Source organism: Ovis canadensis, chromosome 25 (assembly GCF_042477335.2).
Source record: "Ovis canadensis isolate MfBH-ARS-UI-01 breed Bighorn chromosome 25, ARS-UI_OviCan_v2, whole genome shotgun sequence".
NCBI classification, from domain to species: Eukaryota; Metazoa; Chordata; class Mammalia; order Artiodactyla; family Bovidae; genus Ovis; species Ovis canadensis.
This window is the reverse complement of record NC_091269.1, coordinates 58,995,358-59,009,548: the sequence shown is the minus strand read 5'-3', so window position 1 is coordinate 59,009,548 and position 14,191 is coordinate 58,995,358. Positions and strand designations below refer to the sequence as shown.

Below are 14,191 nucleotides of genomic sequence, written 5' to 3'. Positions count from 1 at the left end.
CAAAAAATATAATCAATCTGATTTCAGTATTAACAAACTATAGAGTTGTCTCTTGTGTTGTTTGAAAAGGGTGTTTACTATGTCCAGTGTGTTCTCTCAACAAAACTCTGTCAGCCTTTGCCCAGCTTCATTTCATACTCCAATGCCAAACTTGCCTGTTACTGCAGGTATCTCTGGATTTCCTACTTTTGCATTCCAATCACCTCTAATGAAAAAGACTTTTTTTTTTTTTTTTTTTTTGGTGTTGGTTCTAGATCTTTTAGGTCTTCATAGAACTGGCTTCTTCAACATCAGTGGTTGGGGCATAGTCTTGGATTACTGTGACGTTGAATGGTTTGCCTTGGAAACAAACTGAGATCATTCTGTCATTTTTGAGATCGTATTTTGGACTCTTTTGTTGACTCTGAGGGCTACTCCATTTCTTCTAAGGGATTCTTGCCCACAGTAGTAGATATAATGGTCACCTGAGTTAAATTTGCCCATTCCCAGCCATTTCAATTCACTAATTTCTAAGATGTCAATGTTCACTCTTGCCATCTCCTACTTGACCTCATCCAATTCACCTTGATTCATGGACCTGACACTCCAGGTTCTTATGCAACACTGTCCTTTTCAGCATCAGACTTTACTTTCACCACTAGACACATCTACAATTGAGTGTCACTTTCACTTTGGCCCAGCCACTTCATTCTTTCTGGAGCTATTAGTAATTGCCCTCCACTCTTCCCCAGCACCATACTGGACACCTTCCAACCTGGGTGGCCCATCTTGCATTTCCATATCTTCTTGCCTTTTCATCCTGTTCATGGGGTTCCCACAGCAAGAATACTGGAGTGGTTTGCCATTCCCTCCTCCAGTGGTCCACACTGTCAGAACTCTCCACTATGATCCATCCATCTTGGGTGGCCCTGCATAGCACGGCTCATAGCTTCATTGAGTAATGCAAACCCCTTCTTCACCAGGACAAGGCTGTAATCGATGAATTTCAGTTCAGTTCAGTCGCTCAGTCATATCTGACTCTTTGTGACCCCATGGACTGCAGCACACCAGGCTTCCCTGTCCATCACCAACTCCCGGAGCTTGTTCAAACTCATGTCCATGGAGTCGGTGATACCAACCAACCATCTCATCCTCTGTCATCCCCTTCTTCTCCTGCCTTCAATCTTTCCCAGCATCAGGGTCTATTCCAGTGAGTCAGTTCTTCGCATCAGGTGGCCAAAGTATTAGAGTTTCAGCTTCAACATCAGTCCTTCCAATGAATATTCAGAACTGATTTCCTTTAGGATGGACTGGTTGGATCTCCTTGCAGTCCAAGGGACTCTCAAGAGTTTTCTCCAACACCACAGGTCAAAAGTATCCATTCTTTAGCAGTCAGCTTTCTTTATAGTCCAACTCTCACATCCATACATGACTACTGGAAAAACCAGCTAGACGGACCTTTTTTGGCAAAGAAATGTCTGCTTTTTAATATGTTGTCTAGGTTGGTCATAGCTTTTCTTCCAAGGAGCAAGTGTCTTTTAATTTCATGGCTGCAGTCACCATCTGCAGTGATTCTGGAGCCCCCCCAAAATAAAGTCTCTCACTGTTTCCAATGTTTCTCTATCTATTTGCCATGAAGTGATGGGACCAGATGCCATGACCTTCATTTTTTGAATGTTGAGTGTTAAGCCAACTTTTTCACTCTCCTCTTTCACTTCCATTAAGAGGTTCTTTAGTTCTTCTTCGCTTTCTGCCAGAAGCAATTTGAGCATTATTTTGCTAGCATGTAAGATGAGTGCAGTTGTGCGGTAGTTTGAACATTCTTTGGTGTTGCCTTTTTTCGGGATTGTAATTATATGAAACATACTCACAAAGCACTGGCTTAGGGTAGAAAGGTAAGGAAAGAACAGAATTTCAACACAAAGGGGTTTCATCATCAAAGAATTCCACTTAGAAGGTTTACTGTAAATCTGATAATGAAGTGAATAATATACGGTTTTGGAGAGGACCTCTCCCTCCTCCTCCGCCCTGGTAAATCGCATCTTTCATATTTGACAAATTCTTCCCCTCTCTCTCCCTCCCTCCCTTTCCCTCTCTCTCTCTTTAATCATCTAGCAATGGGATGATAAGTTTCCAAGACATTAAATTTTTGTTGTTGTTCAATCCCTAAGTCATGTCCAACTGTTGGCAACCCCAGGGACTGCAGCACACCAGGCTCCTCTGTCCTCTATCTCCCAGAGCTTGTTCAAATTCATGTCCAATGAGTCAGTGATGCTATCTAACCATCTTATCCTCTGTTGCCTCCTTCTCCTTTTGCCTTCAGTCCTTCCCAGCATCAGAGTCTTTTCCAGTGAGTCAGCTCTTCACATCAGGTGCCAAAGTATTGGAGCGTCTGCTTCAGCACCACCCCTTCCAGTGACTATTCAGGGCTGATTTCCTTTTAGGATTGACTGGTTTGGTATCCTTGTAGTCCAAGAGACTCTCAAGAGTTTTCCCCAGCACAAATCGAAAGCATCAATTCTTTGGCACTCAGCCTTCTTTATGCACCAGCTCTCACATCCGTACATAACTATTGGAAAAACCAGTTTGATTATACGAACTTTTGGGGCAAAGTAATATCTCTGCTTTGTAATATGCTGTCTAGGTTTGTCATAGCGTCTTTTAATTTCATGGTTGCAGTCACCGTCTGCAGTGATTCTGGAGGCCAAGAAAATAAAATCTATCACTGCTTCCACTTTTCCCCATCTATTTACTGTGAAGTGACCTAATCAGATGCCATGGTCGAATTTTTTGAATGTTGAGTTTCAAGCCAGCTTTTTCACTCTCCTCTTTCATCCTCATCAAGAGGCTCTCTAGTCCGTGCTGTCCATGAGGCCCTTCAGGCAACAATACTGGAGTGGGCTGCCGCTTTCTCCTCCAGTGCGCCATGTTTGGTCAGAACTCTTCACTATGACGTGTCCATCTGGAGTGGTCCGGCATGGCTCGGCTCATAACATCACTAAGTTCCACAAGCTCCTTTGCATGACAAAGCTGTGGTCCATGAAGGGGAGACATTAAATATTCAAATTTAAAAGCCTGTGGCTGGGAATTCCCTGGTGGTCCAGCAGTTAGTACTCTGCGCTTCCACTGCAGGGGGCACGGGTTGGATCCCCAGTCAGGGAACTAAGACCCCACATGATGTGACTCAGCCAAAAACATTTAATAAATAAATAAAAATACGTTGCTTAGCGAGCTAAAATATACAGAGTAAATGAAACAAACCACAGATGACAGAGTTATCTTCCTGACCTGAACCACTTTCTTCCTTTGACCTTAAATACCCCAAAGCATATCTCAGCACCACCCCCTCAGCCTTAAACATTCTTCCTCTAGACTTTTGTTTACTATTTTTAAAATGTGAAGTATAATTAAACACTCAATAACAGGCACAAGCCTTAAGAGTTCCGTTTGATGACAACTGACAATTGTCTACACCATGTAACCACCACGCAAAACAAAACACAGAACGTTCCTATGGGCCTCAGGAAGTTCTTTCATGTCCCTCTCTAAACAGCTTCCTTCCCTTTCCAATCTATAATTATCTTCTGATTTCTATCACTACAGAAGAGTCTTGTTTTTTTCTTGAACTTCATATAAACAAAACAGTGCATGTTCATTTATGTCTAGCTTCTTTTACTTAACACAATGGTTTTGAGATTCACCTCTGTTGTTGGGCATATCAGGCGCTGGGTACTGTGAATACACCACAAGTTATTAATGAATTTCCTTGTAAACAGACATTTCAGTTGTTTCCAATTTGTAGCATTTATAAATAAGACTGCTATGAACATTCTTGAATTCATAATTTTGTAGACATCTGTCTTCATTAAATATGAAGGGGTGGAACTGTCAAAGCACAGGATGGCTACATGTTTAACTTCAGTTGTTGCTGTTTAGTTGCTCAGGCGTGTCTGACTCCTTTGTGACCCCATGGACTGTAGCCAGCCAGGCTTCTCTATCCATGGGATTTCCTAGGCAAGAATACTGGAGTGGGTAGCCATTTCCTTCTCCACGGGATCTTCCCAACCCAGGGATCCAACCCACATCTCCTGCATTGCAGGTAGATTCTTTACCACTGAACCACCCGCAAGCACTTAACTTCAGTAGAAAATGCCAAACGGGACTTTCCCTGGTGATCCAGTGGCTACGACTCCAAGCTACCAATGCAGGGGGCCCGGGTTCCATCCCTGGTCAGGGAATGAGATCCCACAAGCCACAACTAAGAGCTCACACACCACAACTAAAGATCCCACCTGCTATAATTAAGACTCATCACAGCAAATAAGTAAATAAAAATTTTAAAAGTTAAAGACAATGCCAAATGGTTCTCCAAAGCAGCTGTTCCATTTTACACACCCATCAGCAATGGATGAATTCTAGTTGCATCACGTCACGCCCAATATTTAGCCTCTTCAGTCTTTCTTTTGTTAGCCACTTTAGATGGTATGAAATGGTACCTTATTATGAATCTACTTTGCATTATTTCCCTCTTTAAGTGACACTGACTACCTCTGCAAGTGCTTATTGATCATTAGTATCCTCTGTGGGGAAGTCTTTGTTACTGGATTATTTCTCTTTTCCTCATTTTATTAACGGGTTGTTGTGGTTCTTTACATACCCTAGAAAAAAGTCCTTTGATGGATAAATATGAAATATGCTGGAAATATTTTTTCCATACTCTGGGCTTACCTACTCTTTTTCTTAGTGGTATTATTTAAAGTGTTAATTTAGATGACGCCCAATTTATCCTTTTTTTTTTTTTAACATATCTTTTTTCTTTTAGGATCTTATTCAATAAATATTTAAATACTTCAAGGTCATAGTGATGGTTTCCTTTTCTTTTTTCTAGAAGCTATGACATTTTAAAAATAGGTCCACAAATTTTTGATACTCTTCCCTTCAAGAGGTGAGGCTTAATTTTCTACCCTTAATTTTCTAAATGTGGATTGGAGCAATGAGTAAGAACATGGCGGGAGTGATGGTGACTTCCAAGAGTTTGTCATAAAAGGCAATGCCACTTCGTCCCTGTGCTCACTCTTTGATCACTTACTCTGAGGGAAGTCACTTGCCATATCATGAGGGTGCTCAAGCAGCCCTATGGATATGTTCAAGTGGTGAAGAACTGGGTCCTACCAATAGCCAGTAAGAGCTGAGGCCTCTAGTCAGTAGCCATGAGAAACAAACCATCTTAGAAGGGGATTCTCAAGCCCCAGTCAGGTCTTCAGATGATTACAGTCTTGCTAACATCTTGATTACCACCTTATAGGAGACTCTGTCCTGGAATTACCTAGCTAAGTTCCTCCTGTGTCCCTGACACAGAGTAATCGTTACATAAATATGTGTTGCTTTAGGCCAGGAAGTACTGGGTAATTGTTATGAAGCAAGAGAGAATACAGAAGTTGTATCGTTTTTGCTTTTTTCATTTTAGATATATGATCCTTTGCAAATTATTGATAGTTTCTCTGTATGGAATGAGTTAAGGTGGTAGTTCCTTGTTTTCCATATAGATATCAAGTTAGAGCCACATTTGTCTTTTTCTCCCCCCACTGGACTGACTTAGCACTTTGGTGGGAAAATGTATGAGTCTATTTCTGAGATTTCTACTATGTATGGCTGATCTATATGTTCAACTTTATGCCAAGACTACACTTTCTTTTTTTTGGCTGCACCCCTTAGCTTGCAGGATCTTACTTCCCCAACCAGGGATTAAATCTGTAACCCTTGGCAGTGACAGCATGGAGTCCTACCCACTGGACCATCAGGGAATTACCCAACACTGTCCTGATGACGGTAGCTTTGTGGAAAATCCTGACATCAGGAAACGAAAATCCTCCAACTGTGTTTTTCAAAATTATGTTGGTTATTCTTAGTCCTTCACAGCCTGATAAGTTTGTAGAATCATCTTATCTAATTCTTCAAACAAAGCTGGTCAGGGCCTTTCGGCTTCCCTGGTCAAGAATCTGCCTGCCAATGTAAGAGATACAGGTTTGATCCCTCAGCTGAGAAAATCCAGCAACTAAGCCCGTGAGCCACAATTATTGAGCCTGTCCTCTAAAGCCCAGGAAGCGCAACTACTGAGCCCTTGAGATCTACAGCCCGCGCTCAGCAACATGAGAAGCCACCGCAGTGAGAAGCCTGTGCCCAGCAACTGAAGAGCAGATGCTCACCGCAGTCAGAGAAAAGCGAAGGCAGAACAAAACCCAGCACAGCCAGTGGATAAACCAAAACTGCCTTTTAAAGAAGCGTATTAGGGTGTTAATGAGGACTGAACTGAATCTATTTATAGAGAGAACTCAATCTTAACAATGTTGAGTCTTCCAATCCATGAATATGTTCTATCACTATCGAGTTTATTTTAAATGTACATTAGCAATGTTGGATGGTATCACCAACTCAATGGACATGAGTTTGAGCAAGCTCCAGGAGATGGGGAAGGACAAGGAAGCCTGGCATGCTGCAGTCCATGGGGTCACAGAGAGTCAGACGCGACCAAGTGACTAAACAGCAACAAAAGCAATGTTTCTCCCTTTCAATTTTGAGGACACATCTTTAGATTTATCCACAAGTGTCTGTCTGTCTGTCTGTTTTTAATGCTATCAGAAACAGCAGTTTTAATTTCATTTTACAAATCATTCACTGCTAATACAGAGAACTAAAATTATTTTATATACTGATTTTGCTAAATTCACCTATTAAAATTGCTTTTTGCAGATTCCACAATTTTCTATGTACACAATCATAACACATGTAAACAAGTTTTACTTCTTTTTTCCTGATTTGTATGCTTAATTATTATCTTTATCTTGACTTATTACACTTTCTAGGACCATTATTTCAATGTCAAATAAAAGTGGTAAAAGAGAAATATATACCCATATAACTGTTTTAAAATCTTTAGCATCCATAGCCGTGGTTGGCAAATGTTTGCTACAAAATGTCAGAAAATAAGTATTTCAGGCTTTGCAGGCATATAGTCTGTTATAATTACTGTATACCATGGATACAGCAAGAAAGCAGCTGCAGACAGTACATAAACAAATGAGCATGGCCATGCTCCAGGAAAGCCTTATGGTCCCAAAAACGTGAATTTCCTGTTATTTTCACATATCACAAAATTTCAGGATTCTTTTCACTCTTTCTCAGTCACTTTATTGCATAAAATCCATTCTAGGTCACAAGCCACACAAGAACAGGTGATCGGCTAGATCTGGCCTACAAGCTGAAGTTTACTGATATCTGGTTTAGACCACTGATTTGAGACCTTTCCTTTTTTCTAATATAAGAATTTAATACAATGCTTCCCTCCAAACACTGCGTAACAGCACTAATATTTGTATTATTTCTGTTTGTACTATTTTTTAGCTATTTCTATAGGATCACAGCCTTGTCATGGAGAAGGGGTTTGCGTAACTCAATGAAGCTATAAGCCATGCTGTGCAGGGCCACCCAGGATGGACGGGTCACAGTGAGGAGCTCTGGCAAAACAAGATCCACTGGAGGAGGGAATGGCAGCCACTCCAGTGTCCTTGCCGAGAGAACCCCACGGACAGCATGAAAAGGCAAAAAGCTGTGATACCAGAAGATACGTCCTCCAGATCGGAAGGTGTCCAGTCTGCTACTGGGGAAGAATGGAAGACAATTAGTAATAGCTCCAGAAAGAATGAAGTGGCTGGGCCAAAGAGGAAATGATATTCAGCTGTGGATGTGTCTGGTGGTGAAAGTGAAGTCCGAAGCTGGAAAGAACATTGTACAGGAACCTGGAATGTTAGGTCCATGAATCAAGGTAAATTGGATGTGGTCAAGCAGGAGATGGCAAGAGTGAATATTGACATTTTAGGAATCAGTGAACTAAAATGAACAGGAATGGGTGAATTTAATTCAGATGACCATTGTATCTACTCATGTGGGCAAGAATCCCTTAGAAGAAATGGAGTAGCCCTCATAGTCAACAAAAGATTGGACTATGCATTTTGGACATATGCATAGTCCAAAATGCAGTAGTTGGGTGCAATCTCAAAAATGACAGAATGATCTCAGTTTGTTTACAAGGCAAACCACTCAAAATCACAATAATCCAATTCTGTGCACCAACCACTGATGCTGAAGAAGCTGAAGTTGACCAGTTCTGTGAAGACCAAAGACCTTCTAGAACTAATACCAAAAAAAAGAGAGATGTCATACCTGGAGTAACAGGCCAATCTGGCCCTGGACTACAAAATGAAGCAGGGTAACAGAGTTCTGTCAAGACATAACAAACACCCTCTTCTAATAACACAAGAGATGACTGTACACATGGACATCATCAGATGGTCAGTACTGAAGTCAGACTGATCATATTCTTTGCAGCTGAAGATGAAGAAACTCTATGACTGTGGTTCAGATCATGAGCTCCTTATTGCAAAATTCAGGCTTAAATTGAAGAAAGCAGGGAAAACCACTAGGCCACTCAAGTATGACCTAAATCAAATCCCTTATATTATGACACAGTGGAAGTAAAAAACAGATTCAAGGGATTAGATCTGATAGACAGAGTGCCTGAAGAACTATGGACAGAGGTTTGTAACACTGTACAAGAGGCAGTAAACAAAAGCATTTCGAAGAAAAAGAAATGCAAGAAGGCAAAGAGGTATCTGAGGCGGTCTTAGAAATTAGCGGAGTAAAGATGAGAAACAAGAGAGAATGGAAAAAGGGAAAGATTTACCCAACTGACTGCAGAGTTCCAGAGAATCGCAAGGAGAGATAAGAAGGCCTTCTCATGTGAACAGTGCAAAAAATAGAGGAAAACAATAGAATGGGAAAGACCAGAGATCTCTTCAAGAACACTGGTGATACCAAGAGAACACTTGATGCAAGGTAGGGCACGAAAAGGACAGAAACAGTAAGGACCTAAGAGAAGCAGATGAGATTAAAAAGAAGTGGCAAGAACACACAGAGAAGAACTTTACAAAAAAGGTCTTAATGACCCAGATAACCCCGTCGGTGTGATCACTCACCTAGAGTCAGACATCCTGGAGTGTGAGGTCAAGTGGGCCCTGGGAAGCATCACTACAAGCACACCTAGTGGAGGTGATGGAATTCCAGCTGAAGTATTTAAAATATTAAATATATATATATATATATATGCGGTACTGAGTCACTCAGTCATGTCAGACTCTGAGTGACACCATGGACTGTAGCCCACCAGCCTTCTCTGTCCATGGGGATTCTCCAGGCAATACTGGAGAGGGTTGCCATGCCCTCCTCTAGCGAATCTTCCCAACTGAGGGATCGAACATAGGTCTCCCACATTGCAAGCGGATTCTTTGCCAGCTGAGCTGCCAGAAGCCCTATACATATACAAAACTTGAGCTCCAAAATTCCCTGCTTCTTTGTCTTTACCAGTATGTTAAATAAAAATACCAGCCATCAATGTTGTATCTGAGATGAATTTCTCCCCAGTTTTACTGAAACATAATTGGTATAAAATATTGTATTGGTTCAAGGGCTACAGTATAAAGATGCGATATATGTATATACTGCAAAATGTCTGCACTGTAAGCTTAGTTAATATCCGTCACTCTGCATAGCTATAAACACTTTTCTTTCTTGTGATGAGAACTTTGAAGATTTCTCCATTTGTAATTTTTAAATATTTAATAAAGTATTGTTAACTATAGTCACCACACTGTACATTACATCTCCAGAACTTATTTACCTTATAATTGGAAGTGTGTACCTTTTAATTGATGTATTTATTTTTGTGGGAGCTGCTCTCTAACTGCAGCAGGCGAGCTTCTCACGATGGAGGCTTCTCTCTCGTGGCAGAGCACAGCTCTAAAGCATGCGGGCTTCAGCAGTGCGGCCCCTGAGCTTAGTTACCCCAGGGCATATGGAGTCTTTCTGGACCAAGAGTCAAACCCGTGTCTGGTGCACTGGCAGGGGGATTCCCAACCACTGGATCACCAGGTAAGTCTGGAAGTTCCTACCTTTTGACCACCTTCACCTATTCCCCTCCGCCTCTAACAACCACCAATCTGTTCTCTTCTTCTGTGTCTTCAGTTTGCTTAGATTTCACATGTGAGTGACATCATACGGCATTTGTCTTTCTCTGTCTGGTCTATTTCACTTAGCATACGCCATTGCGGTCCGTCCCTGTTGTTGCAAATGGCAGGATTTCCTTATTTTTGTGGTTGAATGATACTCCATAGTATATACACATACCATGCTTCCTTTAGCCACTCAGCCAACAACGGAACACCTACATGGTTTCCATGTCTTGGCTATGGTAAAGAACACCGCAATGAACACAGGGATGCAGATATGTCTTCAAGATAGTGATTTCACTTAGAACATATTTCCGAAAGTAGAATTGCTGAATCACACAGTAAATTATCTTTTATTTTTGTGAGGTAAATTTTGTAATCTAAAATTTACATTACAGGGTGGTAGAAAGCATTTTCTGTACTACTTCTAGTCAGTAAAGAAAGTTATCAACTGAAAAATTAATATGACAGACCAAAAAAATACATAAAAAACTTATTAAAAGGCTCAATTTTCAAAGAAAAATCCTAATTAAAACCCAATATTTATCTAGTTCTTTACTCAGGCATTCCAGAAATGAAGTAGATAAAATTACCCAACAAAATACCATAAATTATATTAAAAACAAAATAACTGCAAAACAACTGAAAATTACCAGTTAAAATTATAGAATTTAGTAGACAATATATTCGATGTCCACATTGCAAAGCTAACTTAGAGTTTACCTAAACAAGAAACTCCTTAATTTTTCATTACTCAAAGAATATGACTCAATCTCTGTGATACATCCTTGAAAGGAATAAGGATCAATTTATCCTAGAGCACCAGGGTGCACATCAAGCTTTATGAAATGACTGATAATCACATTTCTTCTTTCAAATATAAAATTCACATGGACTGTTACCTTAAATGAGACAGGCTTGAAAAGCACTTGTGTGCTGATCTAATATCAGAAATCATTTCATAAGTATTGTTTCTCTTGAGTGTCCCTTCTGTTTTGAAAGTCTATTTCCCTAATGAAACAAAAATACTTTATTTCTTCCTACTAATTTCATTTCATGTAACTTTATGAAGGCTGTATAAATCTTTGTTAGAACAAGTGTGAAGTTTGTCTGAACAGCTGATTATGACCGCGGAAAACAAAAGACAGGGGCAGCCGCCTCAGCAGATAAGACAGAAGCGTCTCTAAACCACCCATTACAGTGACACAAAATAACTGAGGTCTCTACGTGATATTTTTAAAAAATATTTTTATATCTAAGAAAGTTGAAACAGAATTCAAATCTACTTTGAATTTTATTTTTCTATTTTGAATTTTGATTAAGAATGTTTTCTGCAGAAAGAACAATGCTCAGTTTCTCTGCTTTAGTAAACTGCGTAATACAATATGAAACTCACTAAAGAGAAGCAAAGCAGGAAACGTAATATGTCACTTTCAGTCACATATTCATTATGTGAAAGTAAACAACACCAATTCCAAGTATATTCCAAACTTCTAAGAGAAGTGGGCAGGTAAAGGAGTGAGAGAGCATGAAAGACGGCACTGCTCCTATGATGCGCGTCCACGTCTTAGTCTTTCATTCTGTGCAGCAGGTGAGACGGACTGAGACCTGCATCCGGTTTGCCAGAATGGCCCTCATGAGTACTAACGTTCTTAGGTGGACATTTTCATAAACTTTTTCCTCATTTCTTCCAAGAGTCTTAAATAACATTAAAAACTATATAACATGACGCAGCTGCTTCAGAAAAAAACACTTTAGCAGTTTATCAAAACGTTAAACACAGAGCCGCCATCAGTCCAGTCGCTCAGTCTGTAAGCAGGTCAGGAAGCCAACAGTTAGAACTGGACATGGAACAACAGACTGGTTCCAAATAGGAAAAGGAGAGCAGCCGTATAACCTAGCAATTCCATCTCAGGTATATACCAAGGAGAACTGAAAACATGCACACACAAAAACTTGTACACAAATGTTCAAAGCACCATCATTTCTATCAGTCAAAAAGTGGAAACAACCCAAACATCCATCAGCTGATGAATAGATAAACCAAATGTGGTATATCCTTACAACAGAATTATTCAGCCCAGAATAGCTACAAACTACTGATATGGATGAAACACAAGCTGGAATCAAGATTGCTGGGAGAAATATCAGTAACCTCAGATACGCAGATGACACCACCCTTATGGCAGAAAGGGAAGAAGAACTAAAGAGCCTCTTGATGAAAGTGAAAGAGGAGAGTGAAAAAGTTGGCTTAAAACTCATCATTCAAAAAACTACTATCAAGGCATCTGGTCCCATCACTTCATGGCAAATAGATGGGGAAACGATGGAAACAGTGACAGACTTTATTTTGGGGGGCTCTAAAATCACTGCACATGGTGCCTGCAGCCATGAAATTAAAAGAAGCTTACTCCTTGGAAGAAAAGCTATGATCAACCTAGACAGCATATTAAAAAGCAGAGACATTACTTTGCCAGCAAAGGTCTGTCTAGTCAAAGCTATGGTTTTTCCAATAGTCATGTATGGATGTGAGAGTTGGACCATAAAGAAAGCTGAGCACCAAAGAACTGATGTTTTTGAACTCTAGTGTTGGAGAAGACTCTTGAGAGTCACTTGGACTGAAAGAAGATCCAACCAGTCAATCCTAGAGGAAATCAGTCCTGAATATTCATTGGAAGGACCGATGCTGAAGCTCCAATACTTTGGACACCTGGTGCAAAGAACTGACTCACTGGAAAAGACACTGATGCTGGGAAAGATTGAAGGCAGGAGGAGAAGGGGACAACAGAGGATAAGATGGTAGGATGATATCACTGACTCGATGGACATGCGTTTGAACAAGCTCCGGGAGTTGGTGATGGACAGGGAAGCCTGGCGTGCTGCAGTCCATGGAGTCGCAAAGAGTCAGATACGACTGAGTACCTGAACTGAACTGATATGCCACGTTACAAGTAAACTCTGAAAATACACTATGTGAGAGAGGAACCAGACACATAAGGCAATATATTATATGACTCTCATTTATATGAATTGCTCAGAAAAGGCAAATCCACAGAGATAAAAGCAGAGGTATGGCTGCCAGGGGCTAGGAGAAGGGAGAAAATTTAAGGGGGTGTCCTTTGAGGGTGATGAAAATCTTCTGGAACCAGATAATGGTGATAGCTGCATCACAATGAAAGTATTCAAAGCCACTGAAACTGTTATGTTCTGTGAATTACATTCTAATAAATGAAAGAAACCCTACAAAACAGAAAACAGATGTTAACATCTTATCAGAGGGTTACCTCCCCAAACAAACACTGATCTTTTAGTATCCCTTTAAAAACCTTATTGTTAAGGACATTAGGAACATTTTCAAAAGTAAACCTTTTTCTACCATGCTCAATAATCTTTTCTATTTGTCAGGAGTTCACATAAAATTCTTATCACCAGCTTTGCAATGCTTGATCTGCCACGGTAGAAATCGATTTTATATTGTATCTAAACAATTCAAGTGAATTTTAAAATGGCAGAATGTTTTACTAAATTTGGCTTACCAATATCATATGTTGAATTTTAGTAAAGGGGAGGAACATGTTTATTTTTAATGAAGATCAACAAAAGATGAAAAACTTTACATAGCAAAATTTACCTGGTCTCCTTGAGTTCTCATGAACCTGTCTCTGACATTCATTTTTTTAAATTCTGACATTCAAAAAAGACAACATCAGAAAACGGCCACGCCACGTGCAGCGTTGTTGTTGCTTAGTCGCTCAGTCGTGTCCGACTCTCTGTGACCCCGTGGACGGCAGCCCGCCAGGCTCCTCTGTCCGTGGGATTCTCCAGGCAAGAATACGGGAGTGGTTGCCATGCCCTCCTCCAGGGGATCTTCCTAATCCAGGGATCAAACCGAGGTCTCCCGCACTGCAGGTGGATCCTTTACAGTCTGAGCCACCAGGGAAGCCTAGTGCAATAATAACCCCACTAATTTATTCTACTTCAATTACAATAGAAAATACCGCTTCTGCTGAACCTAATTTGTTGTTTTTGTTTAGTTGCTAAGTTGTGTATGACTCTTGTGACTTCATGGACTACAGCCTGCCAGTGTCCTCGCTCCGTGGGATTTCCCAGGCAGGAATACTGGAGTAGGTTGCCATTTCCTTCTCCAGGGG

At 40.5% G+C, this 14,191-nt stretch overlaps 1 protein-coding gene across 21 annotated transcripts in view; it reads right to left on the bottom strand.

Annotated features, from left to right (window-relative positions):
• The window catches only part of SHLD2 (shieldin complex subunit 2), a 102,198-nt gene that overhangs the window by 55,728 nt on the left and 32,279 nt on the right, over positions 1–14,191 (bottom strand). The window contains exon 1 of one of the 21 annotated variants that reach the window (XM_069572363.1): positions 13,672–13,983. The exons of the other annotated variants lie outside the window; for them this stretch is intronic. The gene's annotated coding sequence lies outside the window, so the exon portion shown is untranslated. Of the gene's footprint in view, positions 1–13,671; positions 13,984–14,191 lie in introns of those variants that run through there. 21 annotated transcript variants of the gene reach the window in all.